The following is a 16,426-nucleotide window of genomic DNA, read 5'->3' as shown; positions in this document are numbered from 1 at the left end:
CTACTGACAACAGTTTAAATAAAAGCCATAAACCAATCATCAAAGTTTACATCACTTCCTTTTAGAATACTGTACTAAATCAAATTGCTATATTAACAATTTTTAAAATATTTAAAAACTATCTATCTGTTATGCATAAATAGCTACTTTAAGCATTTATCAAGGGTGACTTCCACCTAAATCATAATAAAAACATTGATCTTAATTTCAACACTGAAGACATAGAAATCCTATCATTTAACCCTGGTGAATGATATGCATCCAATCTTATTTGCCACTTAAGCTCAACAAATTCTAAATAGTCATCGACTGCCCCCCCCTAGTCCCATATCAGCCTGTTCCAATATAAAAAATGTAAAAGAATGACTAGGTTTATTACAAATATGTTTAAATAATGCATTATTTTCATTTTTGTGTTTAATGTCATACAAATGCTGGTATATTCTAGTCCTGAGGGCATTCTTGGTTTTTCCCACATAATAACTTTAACATTGCGTACATAATGCCAAATAGACCACCCCCTTACTATAACAATACATTTTCTTCTTATTAGTAATAATCCCAAATTTTTTTAATTTAATTTTCTCTGTATTCATAACATAAGGGCATTGGGTACATCTTCCACACTTGAAAGTCCCCCCTTGTCGTGTTTCATATTTTGTTTTGTCAAATAGTCCCTTAAAAGAAGTAACCTTCTTATAAACTCCCTTAGGTTCAGTACCAACTTTTGCCTGTACATCAAGGTCTACCTCAAATATTTTCCAATATTTGGAAATAATATTTCTAATATCTAGAAAATCACAAGAATAGTAAGGGTAAACACTCGTCCAAAATCTATCAAATTATTACAATTTTCCTGACCTCCAATCACTACCTGAGCTAATAGGCAGGAAAAGAGCCCACTAATTCTCTTATTTTTAACTTCGTTATATATGTCAATGACAAAAGCTTCAGGGTAACCTCTCCTACAAAGCATGTTTTTCATTACTTCACATTCCTTCAAGAAATCCTCGAAATCAGAGACCATTCTAGCCAGTCTCACATACTGACCCTTAACTAGGGCCTTCTTTTGATGCAATGGGTGCGCACTTGTAAAATGTAGCAAAGAATTGGAGTACGTTGGTTTTCTATATAATTGAGAGTTGAAACAATTATTAATATAGTCCTTTCTAATAGTAACATCCAAAAAATTGACAAAGTCCAAATTCTTATTCATGGTAAATTTAAGAAAACCAGTTGTATCATTTATGTATGTGAAGAACTTCTCCAAATCCTCTTCACTATCATTCCAGAAAAGGACAATATCATCAAGGTATCACCCATACAATACCCATGAAGCCCTAAAATCTGAATTAAATACAAACAAGTCTTCCCATTGTGCCAAGACATAGTTTGCAAAAACAGGAGCACAGCACACACCCATTGCAACCCCTTGTTTTTGTTTAAAAAGATGTCCTTCAAAGGTGACAAAATTATTATCCAAAACAATTTCCATACATGAACAAATGGTTAAGATAGTCTCATGATTAAGTGTAGAATTGGTACATAAATAGTCGTAAAACCATTCAAGGCCAGTTTGGTGAGGTATAACCGAAAATAGGTCGCACACATCAGTAGTGGCCAAAATGAGGTTCTTATTAAACATGCCATGTTGAATTTTTGTAAGGAAGTCCCATGAATCTCTTATCACGGAACTATGACTATTAAGTACATTTTTAACCTTACTGTCAATAAATTTAGCAGGACTATAGGTTTTTGAGGCCTTAGCATCAACAATCGGTCATAAAGGTGGATTGGAGATGGATTTATGTATTTTCGGTATACCAAAAATTGTCGGTATTCTAGGATGTACAGTTACCAAATAGTTATACGTCTCAATAGAAATTTGGCCATTAAGTAATAACTGTTCTAGTTCTAAATCTATATTACAATAGGCTATATTCATTTCATTACGAGAAACTTCTAGGTATACCTCACTATACAACATTTCAAACATTTTACTGCTGTAGTCATTCACATTCATAATGACCAAACTGCCACCTTTATCAGGCTTCATTAACCTAATGTCATGCTGTTCAAGAATGTCCTTAAGCAAAATAGCTTCCTTCCTTTCAAGGTTATAACTGTCAATTCTACTGTTCTTTACATCTAATAATTTCCTAATGTCAAATTCACATAAATTTTCAAACAATTGTACTAAGGGGTGAGAAGGGGGGGGTGAAAAGGTACTAGGTCTCCGAAGTCCCAAAGGCTCAATGTTCATGTTACTATTTTGAAAATATAAAGCTAAATTCAATTTTCTTGTAAAAAGTTTTAATTGCAAAATAGAATCAACTCCTCCCCTTTTTTATAGGAACAAAATTCAAGCCTTTTGATAATAAATCTGCCCATTCACTATCTACTCGGGCCTGACTATAGCTATATATACTATAGTCACCTAATCTGTTGCGTACTACATTACATTCATTGTAATCACTATTATTACCATTTTCAACATTTATCTCCGATATGCTCCCCATATCCCCCTCCATGGGCCACCCCGTGAGTTGTTCCCATAGCTGTAATGCTCCTGCCTCCCCGTCTCTGGTTCAATAACCTGTCTGATCTCCGTAAAGGAGGTTGTTCTAAAGTGGATTCAGCCTCAACAGTTTCTTGTTCATATATGTCTCTATCGTGCCTTTCTAACGGCATTACATTATTGTCCCTATTTTGACTCTGCTGCCCCCTTGGTGGTTCAGGATAAGCCCTCCCCTCTTCATTTGGTGGTTGAGGATAAGCCCCCCCTCTTCGTATTCTAATTTGTCCCATGATAGTTTTCCTTCTTTCCTGTTCTTTAATTCTAAAACTTCTATATTAACATTATTGAATACAGCATTAAATTCCATTCTTTTTAAATCAAACAATAAGTTATTCTTAATACTTGCATCAAGCTGATTAATGTCCCTCAACAGCAAGGACATTTTCCTGTTATTGTCCACTGTTAGTATTTGTAACAGTTCACATCCTTGCCTGTTAAAGAACTGCACCAGTTCTTTATGAAGATGCCAGTCTTTTTGAAGGCCAGTGGGGTATTTCCATAGACATAGCCCTTTTGGCACCTGCTCGCTTTTAACACATTCAGTTAAATATTCATTTTCAAGTTGTAAATTTTTATACTTGGATAATAACCCCTTAAAGTTGTAAATTTTCTGGTCCAGTGTTCCCTGGTTCCCAATGCTGTTGTTCTGAGTTTGGTTGAACCCAAACTCCATTTTTAGCCAGTTCTCAACTGAAACATTTACACTCTCTTCCTGGTGTGCCACGTGGATGTTCTGCATCTGTTCACTACGAGTACCTTGCCAACACTTATTCCTTCAGTTCCTCACATTCTTTATAAACTTTTGCCATTGTTTTCCCTGAGGCACTTTTATAAGGTCAGGACCTGTTTAATTTAATACAGCTTTTGTACCTTGCCTTATAAGGTATATTCTGTTTCATTTAATACAGCTTTCGTACCTTGCCTTATAAGGTCAGGACCTGTTTCATTTAATACAGCTTTCGTACCTTGCCTTATAAGGTCAAGACCTGTTTCATTTATTACAGCTTTCGTACCTTGCCTTATAAGGTCAGGACCTGTTTCATTTAATACAGCTTTTGTACCTTGCCTTATAAGGTATATTCTGTTTCATTTAATACATCTTTCTGTTTTCGTACCTTGCCAACACTTATTTCCCTTTCACTGTCCATTCCTCCCACATTATCACTTCACTTTTTCTGCAGTTGCTTTCATGTCATCTGTACTCCGGACATGTGTAGTTGCTTTCATGTCATCTGTACTCCTGACATGTGTAGTTGCTTTCATGTCATCTGTACTCCGGACATGTGTAGTTGCTTTCATGTCATCTGTACTCCGGACATGTGTAGTTGCTTTCATGTCATCTGTACTCCGGACATGTGCTTTTTCAACTCTTATATCCATCATAAATGCCTCTATTCAGCTTGTTTTATTCTTTCTCTTCTACAACAGGCCACATATGCATTACCCAAAAACATGTGATGCACTCTCTCTCCATCTCTTTAGATCTCTCTGTTGTCTATTTCTGCTTCTCTCCATTTTGGTGCCAAATTCTCCCTTGGGCAGAGCCTTCCTATTCTTCAGCCCTTTTGATACAACTTACATTTGTTTCTTTTCCTTTATTTTGTCTCTTTTTTTCATCTCCTCATGGTTGCCTTTGTGATTTATTTGCTTGTCATCTTTTCCTTTCATGCATGTCTCATTTGTACTTCCTGTTCTTGTAGTCTTCTCTGTGGGTGTTTCTGTATCAGATATTACACATCCTCCATGTGTGTCTGTGTCAGATCTACTACAGCTAAGATTGTTCTCACAGGCCATGTCTCATGGGTGGATGGTTCGAGATGTATTGCCTGCATTGTTTATCTGACTATGATGTCTTAATTTAAAGTTATAAACATCTTCCATATTGAGCAACTAGAACCGTTTCCTTCTTTTCCTGCTGCATTTACAGAATTTCCAAGTATTTCAATGATACTGCAGTTTCATTCATTCATAGCACATGCAATACCTCCAGCATAGCCTTTCTTCTCCTGTAATGTTGCAACATAATTCCAAACCAGCTTTCTGAACATCCCTGAAATGGGCGACCACAGTTTGTTTTGCTTGCCTTATTACTAGTTCGTATTACTTATATTTTACTATTACTATTATTACTTATTACTAGTTCGTATTACTTATATTTTACTATTACTATTATTACTTATTACTAGTTCGTATTACTTATATTTTACTATTATTACTTATTACTAGTTCGTATTACTTATATTTTACTATTACTATTATTACTTATTACTAGTTCGTATTACTTATATTTTACTATTACTATTATTACTTATTACTAGTTCATATTACTTATATTTTACTATTACTATTATTACTTATTACTAGTTTGTATTACTTATATTTTACTATTACTATTATTACTTATTACTAGTTCATATTACTTATATTTTACTATTACTATTATTACTTATTACTAGTTCGTATTACTTATATTTTACTATTACTATTATTACTTATTACTAGTTCGTATTACTTATATTTTACTATTATTACTTATTAATAGTTTTTATTACTCATATTTCAGAGGAAAGTAATAGAAGAATGTTAAACACGCCTGGGTCTGTTTTCTGCTGCTGCTGACTGCTGCCATCAGACTCTTTGTACCACCTCTATAAGTGTCTCTTCATCTAGCAATTGGTGCAGAGATTTAAGTTCATGAGATGGCAATGAGCTGCTTCCTGTGGTCCAGGGTTTGACTCTCTCAGCCTCTTTTTGCCTGAATTAGTGACTCTGAGCAAGTCACTTAGCCAAATGGTGCTACTGGGTTGAGTATGAAACAGATCTATATGGATCGGTACTCTACGTTGGTTAACAAATATAAATAAATTAATAAAACTAAGTAAGAAACAAAGAGAAAGTGTGTCAGTTTATAATTTGGTAGTTAGCACAAATGAGTAAGATGTTAATGACCTACTTTCCCCCTGGTATAGGAGTTGGATTCCTCTAGCACACAATTGTTAATGTATGACCTTGTCTGACCTTAAGTAATTCACTTAGTCAAGTAGTGCTTCAGGCCAACTGGGAATTTGGACAAGGATCTTTATTGGTCTCCTGGACTGCATACCCAATTACCTATGAATCTTGATATCTTGGTAGCATGGATCCTTCCTATAGTAGCTGCAACTCATACTGGTCTATTTCACTGTCACTCATGGTCTCTTGTATTCCAGTTATCCTGCCGTTATGTCTTCTTGATTTTTACGATCAACCTTTTCTCCCCACCATTTAATTATTTCTGTTAAATTTTGTATTCTGTGGATTTGTTCACACACTCCGGAATCCATTACTACTTGATCTTTCTCCAGATTTTGCACCTTTCCTTATAGCCTTCCAATTTCCCTTTTAGCCTTTCCACTTTGTTTATTTGTCCAACTGGTTGTTTCAAGGAGCCCCTATTATTCTGTGATTACCTTTTAAAAAATGCAAAGTTGATCCTTTTTATTTGCAGCTACCCAAATCAAAGCGAAAGACAATCACAAGACATTTTTTAGTTATGCTCATAATCTCTAAAGTCCAACAATAAATAATGATGCCACTGCGAACCTCTACTACAAAAACTATATATATATATATATATATATATATATATATATATATATATATATATGCTTCAGAAGCATCATGAATTGATGTGAAAGCGCTAATCGTTCAATAAATTATTTTACTTTTAGCCACCTCATTTACTACATTTTATTGATTTATAATTCATAATCTCTAAAGCACAACACAGCAATACGCTGAGCTGATTGTGATCGATGTTATCTACACTGAGACTGAAGGTACAGCGAACCTACTGGCCAATAAATTTTGTTCTAACTTTACACTTCTCTCCCCTCCATCTGTCCATCAAGATATACCAGAAACAGACTTACATCCTGCTATCACACAAGACCAAGTCTGAAAAGTGCTACAAATATTGCATCGATGGGTCCTGACAATATCCATCCATGTATCTTAAATAGCATGAATCTTGACTTAGCCACACCCCTAACAACACTGTTCAGTCTCAGCCACAACCCTAACAACACTGTTCAGTCTCAGCCTCCATACATGTTTTGTACCAAGTGAATGTAGAATAGATATAGTCATTCCCCTGCATAAGGGAGGACCTTCCACAAACCCAGGCAATTGCAGACCCATAAGTCTGACCATCTTCATATGCAAAGCCATGGAAAGACTTATCATGGAATTAATCAATCAGGACATAGGTGACCTCCAAACACTGGACCCATCACAGTTTGGATTCATCAAGGGCAGGTCATGCTTACTTAACCTGATGGATTTTTTTTTTTGAAAAGGTCGCCAAAGTAGTGGGTGAAGGCAAACTGGTACACATTGCATACTTTAACCTTGCAAAAGCATTTGACATGGTTCCCACTTAGGCAAAGTGGAAAAGTTAAATAAACTGGGAATAAACCCCTATGTCACCTGCTAGATTGCTAGCTGGCTCACAGATAGGATTCAGATAATCAAAATAGAGGAAGTTACCTGTACAAAGAGACCAGTCACTAATCAAGTTTCCTTGGGGTTCTGTGCTGGGACCTCTCCTGGCACGTACTTTTCTGAAGGAAAAGCCAATACCAAAGGGCTGTGTCTGACTAAGTTTGCTGAGGACTGCAAACTAGGAGCAGTCACTGAATTCCCAAATGACTTAGCTATCCTGCAGAAAGGTTTCTCTCAAATAAATAACTGGTGTCAAAAACATGGTGTGAAACTAAACGCTAAAAGATACATTTTTGTATCCTCTGGAAAGTTGTCTACCCTAGGGAACTACCACATTGACAATATACCCCTAAGACTTGACCCAGTTGTTCAGGATTTGGAAACGTATGTAGACAGTGACCTAACTTTTGACCGACATGTATTAAATGTTGTTAAAGAAAGACCTTCTATATTACACAGCTTATAAATAAAAGGATTGTGTCGAGATACAGAGATGCCACGCCACCCTTTACTGACCCACAGTATGCCAATCACTGAATATAACACCCCTTTTGTGCCCCTCTTGGCATGTATTTGCCCAGACATATGGCAATCACTGAATATAATGCCCCTTTTTTGCCCCTCTTGGCATGTATTTGTCCAGACACATGCAACAACTGGACTGCTCATATAGGTACCTTACTAAAAAATACAAGGCATGAACATATCTTATGTGGACCAAATTAAAGCCCTGTCACTGTACTCTGTATCCTTCAAATAACTATAGGGTGACCTGTGTCTGGCATACAAGGCATTCTCTGACCCATTACTGATGTATTTACTGCACATCAGCAAGTAAAGTGGCATCAGAACTACTTGGTCTAGGGATCTAAACCTCTTTTGCAGATCAGTTTGGAGGGATAGGTGTATTTCACAGAGGATACTGCTGCTGTGGAACAGACTTATCTAGAAAATAAAGTTCATCCCTGTCCATATTCAAGCACAGAAAATGTATTCCAGGTTTTCCCCTGTACTACTAATGGACAAATACAGCTCCTAAATGCTTTATCCCATGTATGGGTCTACCTTAACTTACCTATAGCATAATTCCATTTATTCGTATTTGGGGTAATATATAATTATCGATCATGGAATGGGTAAGGTCAATCTGTGACCAAATAGACTTGAGCACAAAAAGAGACATTGGCTCGGCTTAAAATGGCCCAGAAAGCAGCTTAGCATTTACCTATGAACCTATAATAAGAAAAGTACTCTAATGATAATATTTTGAAGAAATATGCAAATGGGATCACCACTCTGGGCTACTTGCCTGAAGCAAAGATGATTAAATTCTCTTCAGATGCAGTTCCGGTAGTTTATGCACCTATAAGAGTACTAAAAACTGTACATCAAAGAAATGAAGAGGAGCACAAAGGAATGCCGAGCTTGTCGATGATAGAAATATGATCAATATAGTGAAAACGATAAACTGAAAGTGTCATGTAAGACTTGAATAACGTGGCTAAAAGACAGCAGTATCTATTAGTAAAAGTTGAAGAAATTGTGGCCATCATATTTGATGAGAAATACTTTTCACTGTTGGAAGCTATGTTTTTGGCACACCTATCCAAATTAAACAGTTTCGAAGCTATGTATTTTTAACACACCACTTGGATAATACAGAAGTCTTTGGAAGCCTTTTATATTTCACCAGCACCAAAAGTATTCCAATGAGCCACTAAACTAATTGTAAAAGGTATCAATGGGCTGGTCAATATAATTAATTTGCTACTCTGGACTCAAACTAAGAAGAAACAAGTTAAAAGACTGACTAAATTGCTAGATAGATAAAGGCAGCCTACTCTGAAATTGAGAAGAAAGAAATGTCAGAGTTGTGTAACCAGTCTAAGCTACATGCTTCATAGCTTCATACTAGGCTATCTGCCCTGGGGCATTTATAAGCCTAGCCAGAGTGTGTTTGGCTTATGCCACCCCTTGATTTGAGTATACTGTGCCCTTTTTAAAGTTTAGTTTACTGTGCCTCTGTCTAATAGTGACACGGAAGTAATCCCCGGGACAAACCTACGATCCCCCATCCACTCATCAAGATTCTTCTTGAAGAGAGTCAGTGAGGTGCTCTGCCTAACATGAATTGGAATTCTATTCCAGAGCGAAGGGAGCCTCTGGGTTATGAATCTGTCCCTCCAGCATGTTCTATTTATTTCTGTGCTAAGGTTCAAGTCCCTCGAGCACGTGGCACTAAGGGATTTAGATTTACTGAAGTGGAGCATGTCCATTAATTCTGGGTTGGACATAGCTTTATATGTCAGGCACAGATTGCCTCGAAGTAGGAGATATGCAACTGAGTAGAGCTGGAGTTTTTTTAACCGAGCAGCATATGGCATCTGTTTGAGTCCCTTGATCCTCCTGGTGAGGTACTTTTGGGGTCTTTCTAATTGCTGCAGGTGTCAGGTAAGGTACATCCCAAAGGGGGCATTGTATTCTATGATGGGCCTGATGAGGGATGAATAAAGGGGCACGATTACCTCTCTTGCTCTAGATGTGAATCCTTTCATGATGAGGTGGGCTATATAGAAGGTCTTTCTAACCACTTTGGCAATGTGGTTGTCAAAGGAGAGATTGCTATCAACTTGGGTCCCCAGATCCCTAATTACTTTCTTTGTACTTAATGGGTTACCACCTATGTGGTAATTTGTGGGCACATTGTTTTTGCCAAAGGGTATGACTATACACTTTTTGGCATTTAGCTTTAGACCATGGCTCTGGCACCAGTTATCCATCTCTGCGAGACCTTTTTGAAGGATGTTTGTGTCAGCTGGAGAGTTGATTATGGCGCACAGTTTGCAGTCATCTGCAAACTTGGTGAGCCATAGTCCTCCCACATTGGCCTGTACCTCAGAAAAGTAAATACCGAACAAGAGAGGTCCCAGGACAGAACCTTGTGGGATGCCACTTGTGACCGGTTTCGAGTCTGACATGGCCCCAGCAACTCTGACTCTGTGGGTTCTGTCTTTGAGCCAGTTTGCGACCCATCTTGTGACATAGGGGTTTATATTTAGGCTGGATAGCTTATCTATGATGCCCAAGTGGGGTATTGTGTCAAATGCCTTTGCGAGGTCCAGATAGGCTGTGTGGACTACATTCCCTTCATCTATGGCCTTGGTGACTGTTTCGAAGAAGTCGACCAGGTTCAAAAGGCAGGATCTGCCCTTGACAAAGCCAAATTGGGTAGGATCTAGTGTCTGTAGGTCCCCGATGTCTTTGTTTATGAGTTCCATGATGATCCTCTCCATAGCCTTGCAGACTAGGCTAGTCAGACTTATGGGGTGATAGTTTCCAGGGTCCGCAGAGGCGCCACCTTTGTGGAGTGGGACCACTGTTGCTGTACGCCATTCTTTGGGCACATATCCTGTAGTGAGGCTGAGATTGTACAACAGTTTTACTTGAGGGATTAGTTCTTCTTGGAGTTCATGTAGGACACAACCCGAGACGCCATCTGGTCCCATGGAAGCAGTGTTTTTTGCTTTGGAGAGGGCAGCCTTCACCTGAGCATCAGAGATGTTTGGGAGGCTGCACTCTGCTGGGATAGATACTTGCTCTTTTGGGGGGGAGGGGGTGGAGATGTTTGCACTGAACCTGTCTGCCAGGATATTGGCGATGTCTGTGGGTTCAGTGTATTTTTTGTCGTTTAGAATCAACTCAGAACAAGTCTGGGAGTTGCATCCCAGGTTCCTAACATAACTGAAAAAAGCCTTATGATTGTCTTTAGTGTCCTGTCCAATTTTTCTCTCAAAGCTGGCCTTGGAGGATTTTATGAGGGATCGTAATTTTTTGCTAGTACTGATCAGAGATGCCTTCCCTTTTAGGGATTTTGCTCTATCATGTAGTAGCCTCCTCCTTCTGTTGTATAGTTTATTTATGGCTGGGGTCCACCAGACTGGATGCCTCCCTTTGGATGATTGGGTCTTGATTTTGTTTGGGATAGCATGATCCATGCATTCCTGGAGATGTCTGTAGAATGCATTTATATAGGATTCTGCAGTTTGGGCCATAGTTTCCACTGGCTCTGGGGCCTTGAAGGATTCCACTTTGGTTTTGAGAAGTATGAAGTTCGCTTTTGAGAAGTTTTTCACTGTGGTTTTCTGGGCTGGGGGTGGGGTTGGGATGTGGATATCCAGTGAAATTAATTTATGGTCTGATCTTACCAATGAGGGATATACTTCTGGTATGGAACATAGAGTCCCCATGTTGGTAATGATCAGGTCTAGTATGTTTTCCCCTCTTGTGGGAGTGGTGACTAGTTGTTCCATAGCATTTGAGTTTATAAATTCCAAGGACCTTTGGGCTAAGGTGCTGGGGCTTGAGTAATGCTCCCAGTCTATGTTTGGGTAGTTGAAGTCGCCCAATATAATGGTGTTCGGAGAGATCTTCATGTTCTCCAATGTTTTCAGGAAAGCCGAGTGGGATTCCTGACTTTGAGAAGGTGGTCTGTAGGATGCTATAAACTGAAAAGCAGTCTTGCCCACTGTCAGTTGCACATGGATGGTCTCCGATATTTCATGCAATACTACTAACCTGGAGGTGTGGATATCCTTGATAAATATGGAAACTCCCCCTCCTTTTGTGGTTTGGTCTGGGTCTTGGGGCCGAAAAGCATGATATGGGGCATAACCTGATAGTGCTGGGGTGCCCTCTGGAGCCTTGAACCAGGTTTCTGTCACTGCACAGATATCAATGTTCTCCATACTGAGGAGAGCTTCGAGTGCATGCATCTTGAGGTTAAGACTTCTGGCATTTAGCAGCATTACCCTTAGTTTCTTGTTCCTTGTGCTGTCTATGGTGGTGGGTTTGACTTTTGAGCCTTGCCTAAAAAAGGCACTATGGGGGTGGCAAGAGCCTTTGCCAATATCCGAAAGCCCAGGGGTGACAGGTGCAAGCCGTCCCTAGCGAAGCAACGTGGCTTGTCGAGCATGTCATCCCAGGCTGACAGACACTGGATCCCCTTTGAATGACACCAAAATTTTAGCCAATAGTTAAAATCGATCATTTGGTCTTTATACTGTGGCATCATTCTAGGTGAGGGTAAGATGCTGCTCAAGGTCAGGGTCATACTGGCCTAGGCTACATGATCAGAGAGCTCTTCTATGTCTCTTTTCATGTAGTCGAGGGAGGTACGTCTCAGGTCATTCACGCCAGCATGTACAATGACTGAGTCATATTTGTATTTGCTTTAGAGTGACCTGAGTGCTTGCGTTATGTGGCGGATCCTAGCGCCCGACAGGCAGCTCACTGTGACCTTCTCTTTATTCAGCCTGGTGAGTGGGACGTCAGTGTGTCTGACAATAGAGTCACCTATTACAAGAGTATCAGGTGTGTTATTCAGCCTTAAGGGCTGTGACTGCTTGGCAAACTGACTTTGTGTGCTATGTGTTGTACAAGTTTTGTTTTGGGGTAGCGTTTGTTTGGATGTCTGCTTTGGAGGTCTCTGTTGCTTAGGTAGATTTTTATTTAGAGCCTCCGAGTATGTTTTTGTGTTTGTATGCGTTTGGTTCGCTGTTGTGGTGGGACTATGTGATACTGGAATTGTGTTGTGTGAGGTTACCTTCTCCTCCTGACTGGTTACACCAGTTTTGAGATAAGAGAGCTCAGCCTCCAGTTTGGCAATATGGTTGCATCTCTCACATATATTCAAACCTGTTTGGCGGAGGAGAGGGTTCATGTATTAATTTTTTGAACCCGTGTACTGAGAAAGAAAGAACGTTATCACAGATAAGTAATGTAGGGCTTGAATTTTATGTTAAGTGTACCTGGTGAATCAGAGTCAGTGCAAATGCCCTGTTTCAGGCAACACCACTTAAGCCTTTCTAATGGCCCATTCATCAGTCTCCTTGTCAGTCTTACTGCCCATCACAATATGGCCACAACCAATATATATATATATATATATATATATATATATATATATATATATATATATATATATATATATATATATAGATGTATAGATAGATATACGTTTATGAGCATACCTATCTTGTTATTTCTAATCTTTTATTCATTCTCTCTTCTTAGTTTAAAAATACAGAAAAATAATAAGCTATATTTTCACTTTATTCAAACAACCATTGAAAACAGAGCCCCTAACCTAATAATCCACCTTTTCTCTTTATGATTCAAAATATGATGCCAGTCTGACTTGTCTCTTCTGTCAAATACAATCCTATCAACAATAACAAAGCTAAATGTAGCAGAAGGGTGCCTAATGGTATGCTTGAATAATGCATTTGATGACTGTGCACATCTAATGTCACTGAGATGCTCAGAAATATGCAGTTTGACAGTCCGAGAAGTTTGTCCAACATAAAAAGCAGGACATGTACACATAGCCAGATAGATGACCAATCTGACTGACAATTGCCAATATCAAACACTTTAGATGTATTATCAGAAATAAATTGCTTCATTTTAATAACATATATACAGAAACTGCAGTGTCCACAGGGCTGGCAACCTAATAAGGGTAGACCATCCGGGTCTATATTAGATGAACGAAAGTTCATCTTAGCAAACGCTCACATGAGCGAATATCGCGGAACTCAAAACTGCAATTGCGAGATCGTGGTACAGTGAAGATGGGAATATTTGCCCTTTCCTCACTGTAGTGCGATCTCAGAGTTGGAATATATATTTAGGGGGGGTGTGGGGGGCACAGCCCCCCACAATTGCAGTTTCGAGTACCTGGATATTCGCTCATGTGAGCGTTCGCTAAGATGAAATTTCGTTCATCTAATATAGACCTGACCATCCAGGGTAGTCTGTTTGGACCCAGAATATGCTTGATTAACTATCTCATAGTAATTAAGCCATGCACCCAAAGTTTTACCTCTTCTGTAGGAAACAAGACATTCTAGAATGAATCAAATCCCTCAAAGTCTCATCAGCGGTCAAAATGCAGCAAAGCTTCTGCATCAGTTCCATAATAAAAAAAGCCTCAGAAAATGGTTACATTTTCTGAACAGAAAGAATGCCCCACAAAGTTTTACTTTTACTGAATTAATTAGTCTCAATTAGTAGGCTGGCTGTCATGTTAAATTGTTATAAAAATGCTGAACTGATGTTTTAAACTGCTGCATTGAGAAAGAGTCTTATACTCGAAAGCTTTGCAGTGTTGCAGTTTATCAAATAAACTTATTACTTTATGAGACAGTCAGTCTTTTTGGTTTATTGTTTTTCTGTTTCATTTTTACTGTATAGTCTGTTTAGCTCTTTATCCCATTTTTGGATAGTTTCATTGTATTTGATAGAAAAAAACAAGTCAGGCTGGCATCATATTTTGAATCATAAAGAGAAAAGGTGGATTATTAGGTTAGGGCCCTTTTTTCACGTGGATGTAATGAAGATTTGTGATTACAACCAATGAGATGGGTTTGTTGTCTATACATATTGTGGGGAAAATGATTGGTTTATTGGACTGATGAAGGCAAATTGGCCGAAACTGATTTACTGATTTTCCCCATCTCTGTTTTCCATGGTTGTTTGAATTAAATGTAGTGTCATGGAAGAAGCTGACTTTTCTGTGTACAGGTTTATTGAATTTTGGACTGTGTATATTAAACTGTGCACCTTTTCTATATATCTGAAGGTTATGATATCTATATTTTCACTTTGTGCCATAATTAATGCATGAGGCTGGCTACAGGAATTACTGCATCCAAGCCATTTGGAAATCCAAAGCTGAATAAGTATATAAATCTGATTTAAGTATATATTTTTTGCTTCAAGTGTTTCAGTGATATTTATCAATCATTTGCTGCTCTTAGGTTGCAGTTTTTAACAGCATTTTGCTGTGTTTTTTGAACATATCTCAGGGTTTAGTTCCAAGGTTTCTTTACTTGTCTTTACTTCTGTTCTGATTCAGCACCCATCTGCCCAACTGTTATTGTGTTCTTAAAATTTGGTGGCTTGTGAGTTGCCCACCTCTACTATAAATTTTATATTGGACATTCCTCCCAGTCCCATCACATCAGTTCATTCTACTATGTACAGTGAGATCATTGGGGAAGGCCCACCCCCTTAATTTCTAAACCTTGAATTATCTTCTGTTTCCTCCCTTCCTACTTAAAAAAAATTCAGCTGCTTTTACTGTTTTTGTGTCTCTTTCTACTTTATTACTTTATCTTGCTTTTACTGATTGTTCTTCGAGTGTTCAGTTGCATTTATTCTGCTGTATTTTTTACTGCTTGTTAGTCCAATTAAATTGTAATTGTTACTCTAAGTGTCTTAGTTTTGGTTAAAGGACTTGGGCTTCAGGCAAGTTATTTTGCATTTAGAAGGTTTGTGGTCTACACTCTTGTGAGAGGAGAGGGTAACCTCTGCCCTTCTGAGCTGGGAATTGCTGGTGAAGCCTTATTGTGCCTGTTATTCTAAGTGTATTTATTCTGGTGTAAGCACTTGGGTTCCAAACCAGTTACTTTACATCAGGAGGAGTTGTCGTCTAAACTCTTGTGGCAGGAGAGGATAGCCTACACACTTCTGGCTGGAAATTGCTGGTTGAAGGCCTATTGTGTCTGTTACTCTGAAGTGTGTTAGTTCTAGCTCAAGCACTTGTGCACCAAAACCAATTGTTTCACATTATAAGGGTTTGTGGTTTAGACTCTTGTGGCGAGAGAGAGTGTGGCCTGCACCTTCTATGCTGGAAATTGCTGGTGAATTGCTGCATTATTTAAACTGCTTTCTGCTGCTGTGACTGTGACTTTATGCACTTTGAATCTCTCGCACTTCTGCATTTTATAGCATAGGTTAGATTCAGACTCATTGAATCTAGACTGGTTTCATTTGAGCAACAAAACTAGCTCTTCACTGAGATACTGAAATATCTGAGGCATCCATTGCTTCCAACTAACTATAAGTGCTGTTTTTGCTCTAATATTACACTCATAATTTGTGTTTGCATTTCACTGTCTTTTCGAATTGTCTGAACTATTTTTGTCACGTTTTACTGTACTAGTTCAGCAGCACTACCGGTTCCAAGTTTGCTATTTCTGGGTCTGTTTTGTAACTTCTGAGCATCAACTTCAAGACCCTCTTTGTTGGAGAAGGCCCTTCTGCACCCTTGTGTGAGGAGAGTGCTGTCTGGTTCCCCATCTAATTAAGGGTGATTGTACTAGAGGTCAGAGAGAGTGTTCTTATTGGCCAGTTTGAGCTAAAAAGAGTATTTTTCTTATTTTATTCAAGCCCCACATTTGCACTTGTTTACGTGTAGCACTCCATTGTGTACTGCCACATTGCAGTGGTAACCAATGGTGGTTATAGACGCAAACATTTTGTTTGTTAAATTTTTCCTTAGCACTTTGCTTGTGGTCCTGC

The sequence above is a fragment of the Protopterus annectens genome, chromosome 9.part0, assembly GCF_019279795.1.
Source record: "Protopterus annectens isolate FY-2018-M chromosome 9.part0, PAN1.0, whole genome shotgun sequence".
Taxonomy (NCBI): domain Eukaryota; kingdom Metazoa; phylum Chordata; order Ceratodontiformes; family Protopteridae; genus Protopterus; species Protopterus annectens.
The sequence above is the reverse complement of the archived record's forward strand: the minus strand, read 5'-3'. Positions refer to the sequence as shown.